At 41.2% G+C, this 11,514-nt stretch overlaps 1 non-coding gene across 1 annotated transcript; it reads left to right on the top strand.

Moving 5' to 3' along the window:
* Positions 1-8,855: 8,855 nt before the first annotated feature.
* On the top strand, positions 8,856-8,962 carry LOC141675924 (small nucleolar RNA R71). Its single transcript, XR_012556548.1, has one exon. It is a non-coding gene; the product is annotated as a small nucleolar RNA R71 (small nucleolar RNA).
* Positions 8,963-11,514: the final 2,552 nt, after the last annotated feature.

Here is an 11,514-nt window from a genome sequence, read left to right as displayed (position 1 = left end):
ATAGAATACTTTCTAGTTCGTTCCCTCAGAGACTCAGACTAAATTATTTTCTAATTAAACTCGCTCACCAATGTATGATTACTCCTCAATGTTAAGACACTAACACTTAAAATTGTTGATTAAATATTAACTATAATTAACTACTTAATTAATCACTTAACTAACACTTCAATTTATCAATAATAAAACACTCATGAGATCACAACTTTATTATTACTTCCTTATATAGCCATTTTTATTACCTTTAGCATGTGACAATAATGATATTAATCGAATAACACGAAACTGATAAAAGCCAACTTTCATTGTACTAATACCATTCTACCAAGCATCCACAATTAAGATAGAAGTTGAATAGTCATCAATTATGTTGAGTTCCCATATGTCTACAGAAATTGACAACACAACGATTTAAGCACAAGTTATTCCTTTTGATTACAAAGGGCAAATAAAACTGTTAGAGTTATCCACTAATCATGCACAACGTACATGAACCTATGCTAGCATGGCAAGTTCTAAATCCCAAGATCTACCGTCGCTTCACAAGAGATTAACACCCTATCTTATATGTTCGCGACGCACATAAGACGAATACACACAACCAATACTAGATATCATACAATCATCACACACTAAAGTATTAAACAATTAACTAAAGAATTCCATAATAAATCCGTTGCAACCCCATGATCACGATTAGCCCATAATAGCACTTATCGTCATCATGGGTTCATATGAAATCATGATAAACAAACACAAGAAAATAATAACTAAACTAATTATATTAAAACAGAGTACGTCACAAGAGTAAATAAGTTCAAAGCAAGAAAACTAGCATCCAACGTTACAACGAAACAAGAATCACAAGAATATATGCTTCCTCTTCGTTACGGTGTGCTAAATCGGTCTTCTTCCTTATCTCCTTCGCTCCTCGCGTAAAAACACAATCTTCTTCAAATCACACTTGTGAAAACGTCTCAAATCTACTTATATAATAGTCCCATAAAACTCAGATTACATAGAAGTGGAAACCAAACAGAAGTAGAAGTCCTAAAATAATTTCTTTTTTCCCGACCCTGCGCGGCCGCTCAGCAATGCTGAGCGGGCGCTCAGACCTCTACTGGAAAAATTCTGATTTCGCTCCGTTTCTTCGCCATAATCTGCTCGTTTCTTTCCTCTCGCAATGGTAAACACATGCCAAGGCTTATTCTTGATGATTCCTCCCCCGAAATGCAACTAAAACCCTGAAATGCATAAACACTAGAAAAACGCATCAAATACACAAAATACTTGATTTCAAGACACCAATTTAAGCCATTTTAAGACGTTCTAAGTGGTATAAAATGCCACTTATCACACCCCCAAACTTAAATCGATGCTTGTCCTCAAGCGTCACAGACTCAAATAAAAACATGCATGAATGCAATCTATATGAAAATGCAGCGATCCCCCTTACTACAATTAACCAACCAAATTGTCACATCTCAACGAATGCAGTTAGACAACTAAAGATCAACAAACTCATGCAAACGGACATACAGCCAGAAACGTGGTGTGTGCAAATGCTTAACAGATATGCTTCAGAACTTGACCAATTACTATGACTAGACTATCCTCAAGGCAATCCTACGATTATACAAAGAATAAAAAAAATTCTAGGCACAAAGTGATATACAACACTACAAGAACTCTGGAGCTTACTGCGGAATCGTGCTTTTTATTTACAACTCAAATGCTTATTTGACCGTGCAATGAGTGAGGTCCACAAAAGACTTATACAATGGTATCCATGTAACGAGCGTTAGGTTAGCGGATCCCAGACTCTAAAAGCCTTAGGTCACTAGGCACAAAGTCCCCTAAGAACTTAATAACTCGAATACCAAAGAGCCCACTCTTGATCAATTATGCAATTTTTTTTTATAACTTCTGAGCAAGTGCGTTTCGCTCCATCTTGCTCAACCCTAGACTACTCGCACCATATGCGAGCTGGCTACTAGCCATTTGACGCCTAGCCACAACTAGCAACAACTTCCATATTTTTTTCTCCAAAATTTTTTCTTTTTCATGCCTTTATCACTAAGAACCTATAATCGAATTCTAAGCATAATAAGCAGATTGACCTTGAAAATAACCAAATCATAACAACAATCTAGCCCTTACGCATTCTCTAAGACTTAGTGGACTTACAATTGTTTCTAGCATGCATATCAACCTACACAACTTTAAATCACTTTAATGCTATCACTACACTCGCATCAATATCACAATTCAGTCGATAAATTATTGCAAAAGGGATCATGGTAAATGCATGAGCTACATGACATTCATAACAAAAAAAAACTATATGGCATAAATTATGCAACTATATGAACTAAATTATCATGAATATGCAACTAAATGACACACACACAATATTCCTTAACTACCACCCCCAAACTAAAAATCTTCACTGTCCTCAGTGAAAGTAGTAGAAAGGAACACAGGGTATACCTACTCGGAGTCATCATCATCATCACCCTCAGTGGGTGGAGTATCAGGCGGCGGGTATGCAGAGTCCTCACCAAAAACTGGCCACTGGATATCAGCTCCAAGGCCTCGAAAAGCAGTCCCTAACGCAAGGGTGAGCTCCTGAGCAAACCTGCTATGCGTCTCATACATGGCATCCATCCGCCGTGAAAGCCTCCTATACCGGGCATCAACCATCCCAGCACCCTCCTGAGCTCTTGAAGAACCAGCCTCATCACGCCCTGGCCTAGCCATAGTAGCACCTCGTGCTGGACGCCCTCCTGAAAGATGATAACCCAGCCCATGCTCCTCAGGCTCACCACCGGTCCACTCCTGCATCCCATTCAGAGTGCCAGAATCAATCGGAGCTGCTGGCAACTGCAACTGCTCATGAGCCGGCCAGTTCACTCCCACTGCTCGGCATAGCTTCGTAACCGTAGATGCATAAGGGATGTTCATATGCTTCGCTCCCCTCAAAAACTTCAGAATTCCTTGGTAGATAAACTCACCAAGGTCCACATAGTATTCCTCATTCAGAATTCCCCACAACAACTGTGCTCTCTCAACTGTGACCTCGTGTGCATGCGAAGAAGGCAAAATATTAGCACAAATAAATGCATTCCATGCACGGCATACCTGTTCATGGCGATTGCCGGAAAGTGACGATACTCATTAATGCCGGTCTTGCAGGTCCAAACTGTGCCCGGTCGACAGAGAGTCGCACAAATCAAATCCAAGTCAAAATCCTCAGCAGTCTTTTCATTCCAGTTCTCCTCCTCGGGCTTCCTCTCTCGCTGTCCAATCACACGGCGAATCGCCGCAGGATGATAATCAACCGTCAGCCCACGGAGCACAGAAAACCCATTCTTTTCGGCCTTTGCATTCGCGTAGAACTCGCGAACAACGCTCATCGGTACTGCTTCGGGTGACTCACAAAAAGCTATCCACCCCTTCTCTGCAATCATGGGCAGCAACTCACCATCCCTCCTTGATGGTAAAAACCCCCTCTCCTTCAGAATCGGCTTCCCCAACAGCCTAGTGTACTCCTCCTCCGCAGCTCTGTCAGTTAACCGAGGCCTTGCAGCAGTACCCCTCGATGAATCAGCAGTAGGAACTGTGCTGCTGCTGTCAATAGTGCGTGCTCTCTTGGGTGCCATTGATTCGTGAATGAAAGTGTGTAAGAACTGATTTTTGATGTTTGTGAGAGGGTTTAAGTGTAGGAAGTTTTGTGGGAGATATGTAGGATAGGTGTATGTATATATAGGGTGTGGATTAGATTAGGGTTTGGAAATTAAGGGGTAACATGATGGGGTAGTGGGAACAAATCGTGGGTTTATGGGCTAAAACTGTTTTTGTGTGTTTTTTTTTTCTGAACTGAAAAAAATTCTGGTACTCGACCCCTGAGCGGTCGCTCAGCAAAACTGAGCGGGCGCTCAGCTTGCTGCGCGGTCGCTCAGCAAAGCTGAGCGGGCGCTCAGGGGGTCACTGGAATTTTTTTTTTCAGTCCCTATTTTCTGATTTTTTTGTGTTTTTGGATAGGTTATTAACTTCTAAGGGTTCCTGTAACAACAATTCATGGGTTGCCTCCCACGTAGCGCTTCTTTTTCGTCATTAGCTTGACGTTTCGTACCCTTCTCAAGTAGTCAACAAAATGGCACTAACCACTTCTCGGTTTGCCATGTCCCCATAGTAGTGCTTCAACCGCTGACCGTTAACCTTGAATGCTTGGTCCGGATTATTCTAAAAAATTTCCACCGCTCCATGTGGAAACACAGTTTTGACAATAAAAGGTCCAGACCACCTTGATTTCAACTTCCCAGGAAAAAGTCGGAGCCGAGAGTTAAATAAGAGAACTTGTTGCCCTGGCACAAATAATTTTGGATGTAGCTTCCTATCGTGCCACCTCTTCACCTTTTCCTTATACATTTTGTTATTTTCGTACGCTTGAAGTTGAAATTCATCAAGTTCATTAAGCTGAAGCATTCTTTTCTTACTAACTGCATCTAAATCTAGGTTCAACTTCTTCAATGCCCAGTAGGCCTTATGCTCAAGCTCCGCAGGTAGATGACATCCCTTACCGTACACCAACTGAAACGGTGACATCCCAAGTGGAGTTTTGTATGCTGTTCTGTAAGCCCAAACAGCTTCATCGAGCTTTAAAGACCAATCCTTGCTTGACGGACAAACAACCTTCTCTAGAATGCGCTTTATCTCTCTGTTAGACACTTCCGCTTGACCATTTGTTTGCGGATGATAGGCAGTAGCTACTCGATGATTCACCTTATAACACTGCATCATAGACGTGAACTTACGGTTGCAAAAATACGATCCTTCATCACTTATGATTACCCGAGGTGTTCCAAACCTTGTGAAAATTTGCTTATGAAGAAAATTTAGCACTGCCTTTGCATCATTTGTCGGTAAAGCTTTAACTTCGACCCATTTTGAGACATAATCGACTGCCAGCAAGATGTACTGATTATTGCAAGACGAGATAAAAGGCCGATTCCCCACACATCAAAGACCTCGACTTCAAGCATCACATTTAATGGCATCTCATCCTTCCTTGACAAATTTCCCACTCTTTGGCAACGATCACACCTTAAAATAAACTGATGAGCATCCTTGAACAAAGTAGGCCAGAAAAAACCTGCTTGCAGAATACGAGCTGCCGTCTTCTCACCACCATAGTGTCCACCATAAACCGTGGAATGGCAGTCTCGTAATATCCCCTCCGTCTCACAGAACGGGATACATCTCCTGATGATCTGGTCAGCTCCCTGTCTAAACAAATATGGTTCATCCCACATATACCACTTCACCTCATGCAAAAACTTCTTCTTTTGAGCGGATGTCAAATTAGGTGGAATTATATTGCTGACGAGATAGTTTACAATATCTGCAAACCATGGTTCTTCCTCCTGAATTGCAATCAACTGCTCATCCGGAAAAGATTCATTGATTAACGTCCTATCTTGTGAAGTAGAATCGGGATTCTCCAACCTAGAGAGATGGTTAGCTACTTGATTCTCAGTACCTTTTCTATCTTTGATCTCTAACTCAAATTCCTGAAGTAAAAGCACCCAACGAATGAGTCTCGGCTTCGAATCCTTCTTAGAAACCAGATAGTGAATAGCTGCATGATCGGTGAATACTGTTACTTTCGTACCCAGCAGATAAGATCGAAATTTCTCAAAACCAAAGACTATAGCCAAAAGCTCCTTCTCAGTAGTGGTGTAGTTCAATTGGGCACCATTTAAAGTTTTACTCGCATAGTAGACCACATGGAAGAGATTTTTCTTGCGCTGTCCCAGAACTGCACCTACCGCATAATCACTCGCATCACACATCATCTCAAACGGTTCTGTCCAATCTGGTGCTGTAATAACTGGTGCAGTGATCAAACTCTTCTTGAGAGTCTCGAATGCTGCCAAACATTCATCACCAAATTTGAAAGGCACATCTTTCTCAAGCAAATTGCACAACGGCTTAGATATCTTTGAAAAGTCCTTGATGAATCGCCGATAAAAACCCGCATGACCAAGAAAACTATGGATTCCTTTCACAGAATTAGGTGGAGGAAGATTTTCAATGACTCCCACCTTGGCCTTGTCCACCTCCAGACCCTTGCTAGAGACCTTATGCCCAAGGATAATGCCTTCACACACCATAAAATGACATTTCTCCCAATTGAGCACTAAGTTAGTTTCCACGCATCTTTTGAGTACGGCGCACAGATTATTCAAACATTCATCATATGAGTGTCCAAAGACGGAGAAGTCATCCATGAACACTTCGACGTTATTTCCAATCATGTCAGAGAATATAGCCATCATACATCTCTGAAAGGTGGCCGGGGCGCCACATAACCCAAACGAAACTCTGCGAAAAGCAAACGTGCCAAATGGACAAGTGAAGGTAGTCTTTTCCTGATCCTCTGGTGCAATACAATGATTATACCCGGAATAACCATCCAGAAGATAAAAATACTCATGACCCACCAATCTGTCAAGCATCTGATCTATAAATGGAAGAGGGAAGTGATCCTTCCTTGTGGCTTTGTTCAATTTTCTATAATCCATGCATACTCTCCATCCTGTAACTGTTCGAGTAGGAATGAGCTCATTCTTTTCATTTGCGACCACAGTGATACCTCCCTTCTTAGGTACACATTGTACGGGGCTCACCCACGAGCTGTCAGAAATAGGATAAATGATGCCTGCATCTAGCCATTTCAGAATTTCTTTCTTCACCACCTCCTTCATGATGGGATTCAGTCTTCGCTGCTGTTCCACAGTTGGCTTACTACCTTCCTCTAGCAGAATTTTATGCATATAATATGAAGGACTTATCCCCTTGATGTCTGCTATGGTCCATCCTATAGCCGATTTGAATTCTCTCAAAATCCTTAAGAGCTTGTCTTCCTCACTACCTGAAAGGTCAGATGAAATAATAACGTAGATGAATCACCTAATAAAGCATACCTCAAGTGCTCAGGTAATGGCTTGAGCTCCAAGGTAGGTGCTTCCTCTATTGATGGTTTGAGCTTCCCTTCAGCGTTCTTAAGGTCAGAAGTACCAAGAGATTCAAATGGTATGTCCAGCTTTCGCTTCCAGGGAGAAGCGTTCAGATATTGTAATTGCTCGTTGCTATCTTCATCATCGCTGTCAAAATCCCCCACTAAGGCCTTTTCCAATACATCAGACATTAGCATGTGATCGAGTTCCGAAGTAACCGCAGAATCAATCACATCCACTTTTAAGCACTCCTCATCTTCTGTAGGGAATTTCATTGCCTTGAATACGTTGAAGGTCACATCCTGATCTTGGACCTGCATAGTAAGTTCACCTTTTTGCACATCTATCAAGGTACGTCCAGTAGCCAAGAAAGGCCTTCCCAAGATTATGGGAATCTTCTTATCTTCCTCAAAATCCAGAATAACAAAATCTGCTGGAAAGAAGAGCTTATCCACCTTGACGAGCACATCCTCAACTATTCCCCTTGGGTAAGTAATGGAACGGTCAGCCAATTGTAGAGACATGTATGTGGGTTTTGGATCAGGCAGATCCAGCTTTTTAAAGATCGACAACGGCATCAGATTAATGCTTGCTCCCAAATCACAAAGGCACTTGTCAAAAGTCAGATTGCCAATGGTGCAAGGAATGGTGAAGCTTCCTGGATCTTTCAGTTTCGGTGGTAACTTTTGCTGCAGAACAGCGCTGCATTCTTCCGTGAGAGCAACGGTTTCAAGGTCATCCAGTTTCACCTTCCTTGAAAGAATAGTCTTCATAAACTTCGCATAACTAGGCATTTGTTCCAGAGCCTCAGCGAAAGGTATATTGATGTGAAGTTTCTTGAACACCTCCAGAAACTTCCCGAACTGTCTATCCAGCTTTTGTTGCTACAATCTCTTAGGAAAAGGTGGTGGAGGATAGAGCTGTTTCTCCCCTATATTAGCCTCAGGCAGAGTGTGTTCAACAGTAGTCTTCCTTGGTTCCACCGCTTTCTCCTTTTGCTTAGATTCCTCATCTCTAATTTCAGCTTCTACTTCTTTTGCCTTTTCAGAATCAGCTACTTTTCCAGACCTTAAGGTAATAGCCTTGACTTGCTCTTTAGCTTCCTTCCTGCCTGGTACTTCCGTGTCACTGGGAAGAGTACCAGGTTGACGATTGAGCACTGCATTGGCTAATTGACCGATTTGATTTTCCAAGGTCTTGATAGAAACCGCCTGACTCTTGCACAACAGCTTAAGTTCCTCAAAATCAGCACTAGTAGGTGTAGCTGCATTTCCCTGTTGAGGATATGATTGCCTTGTAGCATACTGTTATGGTTGCTGGAATCCAGGTGGGTTAAACTGTTTACTCACTCCTTGCTGATATGGTGGCTGAATAGCATTCTGATTATTCCCCCAGCTGAAATTTTGATGATTTCTGTTGTTAGGATGATAGGTCGCTGGCACAGGCTGCTGTTGTCGCTGATAATTATTCACATACTAAACAGATTCATTGACAAGAGAACACTGATCCGTAGCATGAGAACCTGCACAAAGCTCACAAACCATAGCTATTTGATTAACTCCGTACGTAGCCAGAGAATCAACCTTCATTGATAGCGCTTGGAGCTGGGCTGCAATAGCGGTGGCTGCATCAACTTCCAGAATACCTGCTACCTTGCCTGACGTCATCCTCTGAGTTGGGTTTTGATGCTCATTTGCAGCCATCGTCTCTATAAGATTATACGCCTCAGTATAGCTTTTAGCCCATAAGGCGCCTCCAGCTGCTGCATCAAGCATGGGCCGAGATTGGGCCCCCAAACCATTATAGAAACCAGTGATCACCATCCAATCCGGCATTCCATGATGTGGACATTTACTCAACATTTCCTTGTAGCGTTCCCAAGCCTCGCACATAGATTCTGTAGGTTACTGCGCAAACTGAGTAAGAGCACTCCTCATAGCAGCAGTCTTTGCCATCGGATAAAACTTCACCAGAAACTTTTGCGCAAGATCTTGCCACGTAGTGATGGACCCAGCTGGTTCAGAATGTAACCAGTCTTTAGCCTTGTCCCTCAGTGAGAATGAGAAAAGCCTCAACTTGATAGCCTCATCAGTCACGCCATTATACTTAAAAGTGCTGCAGATCTCGACAAAATTCCTTATGTGCATGTTGGGGTCTTCAGTTGCCGCTCCTCCAAAAGAAACAGAATTCTGCACCATCTGAATAGTGCCCGGCTTGATTTCAAAGGTGTTAGCTTGAATAGCCGGATGAAGGATGCTTGACTGAATGTCATCAATTTTAGGCCGAGAAAAATCCATAAGAGCTGGATTAGCTTGAACAATACGATCTCCCATGTTTTCTGGTTCTTTCTGCTCAGTTCCTGAATCCGAATCCTCAAAATCTAACTTCTCCGAAATATCAAGAACTTCGTCTGTCTCCTCAGCTGTATCTAAAGTCCTCTTGCGAGCACGAGAACGAGTTTGCATAAACGCTTGCTAAAGTACCTGAAACACAACCGGAAAAAATAAGTAACTACTACGTCCTAATCACTGAGTCCTAATGACCAATGATGGTAAGTACATAAACTAAACAAATACGCCGAGTCCCCGGCAGCGGCGCCAAAAACTTGTTAGGGCGAAAACACGCGCTATTATTCACGCAAGTATACGCGTTCGCAAGTAATATAGAATACTTTCTAGTTCGTTCCCTCAGAGACTCAGACTAAATTATTGTCTAATTAAACTCACTCACCAATGTATGATTACTCCTCAATGTTAAGACACTAACACTTAAAATTGTTGATTAAATATTAACTATAATTAACTACTTAATTAATCACTTAACTAACACTTCAATTTATCAATAATAAAACACTCATGAGATCACAACTTCATTATTACTTCCTTCTATAGCCATTGTTATTACCTTTAGCATGTGACAGTAATGATATTAATCGAATATGTAATAACCCCAATTTTTGGAAATTTTTGAAACCCTTATGAATAGTGTTTTTGCTGAATGAGAAAACTGTTCATGCCACGCTATGTAGGGGTTCTGTTATTGATCTTATGGGATATTATTAGTACTCTATGTGGTATATAAGTGTATGTAAAGATCGTCAGAATCCAATTCTGAACACTTTGATTTTTCCCGGAAATCCACTAGATACGGAGAGAATTGAGTATAAGGTAACAGGATAAAAAGGATTTAAATTAAAGGATTATAAGAGAGGATCATAAAAGGAATACAATATATTGAGAAAGGTTAAGGGGACCTAAGTAATAAGATCCCGGGTATGATCCCTCAAACGATAAACGAGAACGAAAGATAAGCGAACCGTAAAACAAATAAGTGACCAAGAGACAAGCTTGTACAAGAAGCCAGGGATTGTGACATCATCAAACCACAAGGTGTGGACAAGTGGGAGCATTATGACATGTGCAAGGTGACATAAGCATGACATGGGAAGGAAGGAGGTGTGGTTGAATGAGAACCACACAAATTCAAGGGCAAGAAGGTAATTGACTAAAGCAAGCACAAAAACCAAGCAACCAAGCCAAGCAAAAATCATTTTCATCAAAAATCAAAAAGCAACCAAGGCCTTGTTCTTGAAGCTCTCGGCTTTTTACTATTCATTAAGCAAGAATTTTCAAAAATTCAAGATCCAAGCTTCCTAAATTGGTGAGTAAATTCCCTAATCATCTTCATGCTTAGTTAGGGCTATACCATGAGTTTAAGCCATCAATTCCTTCTCAATCTTCTTCATTTAATCAAAGAAGAAGACTATGAATAGTGTTTTCAAGTTTTTAACTTGAAATTTTTCTTGTTTTTCTTGAAGATCCAAGCATTCTTAAGACTTCTCAAAGCTTCTTAAGGCTTCCTAGCTCCTCCCACCACTTCAAGGAAGGTATACCATCTCCAAACCCTAGATTCCTATGTATTATAAGATGATTTTGATTAGTAGGATGATATTGTAGCTTGTTGTTGTGATTTAGAGTTTGGGATTTGGAGTGGTAGTGAAATGGAATGGTAAATGTTGTGGTTTTGATTAAAAGAACTTAAGTATGATTAAAGTTAAGTTTAGGCATAAGTATAAATGATTAAATTGAATTGGTTGGGGTTGTTATGATGTGATGAGGATGGATGTTGGTTGTATGTTGGATTTGAGGTTGGTTTGTGGTTGGTTTTGAATGGTTAAAAATTGGGAAATCGCGTAAACATAGCCGTCGTAACGTCCGATTTTCTTTGGACTGTTTTTGTGCATAGCATTAGGACCCGAGAACCCCCTGCTAGATTATGACCACTGCCATGTTTAGATAGCTCATGTTACGAGCTTCTTTTTGATATGTAGTTCGTTCGATTCCGATGCACGGTTTAGGAGAAACGACCGTTTCAAGTAACGGCGTTTCGCGAATGAAACTTTTTCCCTCGCCTTACTTTGAAACATAGGTTAAAGAACAAAAAGGGTTAATTAATGTATGAAACATTTATGGTAAGTGTGTTAGGCAGTTGG

This window comes from Apium graveolens, chromosome 7 (assembly GCF_009905375.1).
Source record: "Apium graveolens cultivar Ventura chromosome 7, ASM990537v1, whole genome shotgun sequence".
Lineage (NCBI taxonomy): Eukaryota > Viridiplantae > Streptophyta > Magnoliopsida > Apiales > Apiaceae > Apium > Apium graveolens.
The sequence above is the reverse complement of the archived record's forward strand: the minus strand, read 5'-3'. Positions and strand labels throughout refer to the sequence as shown.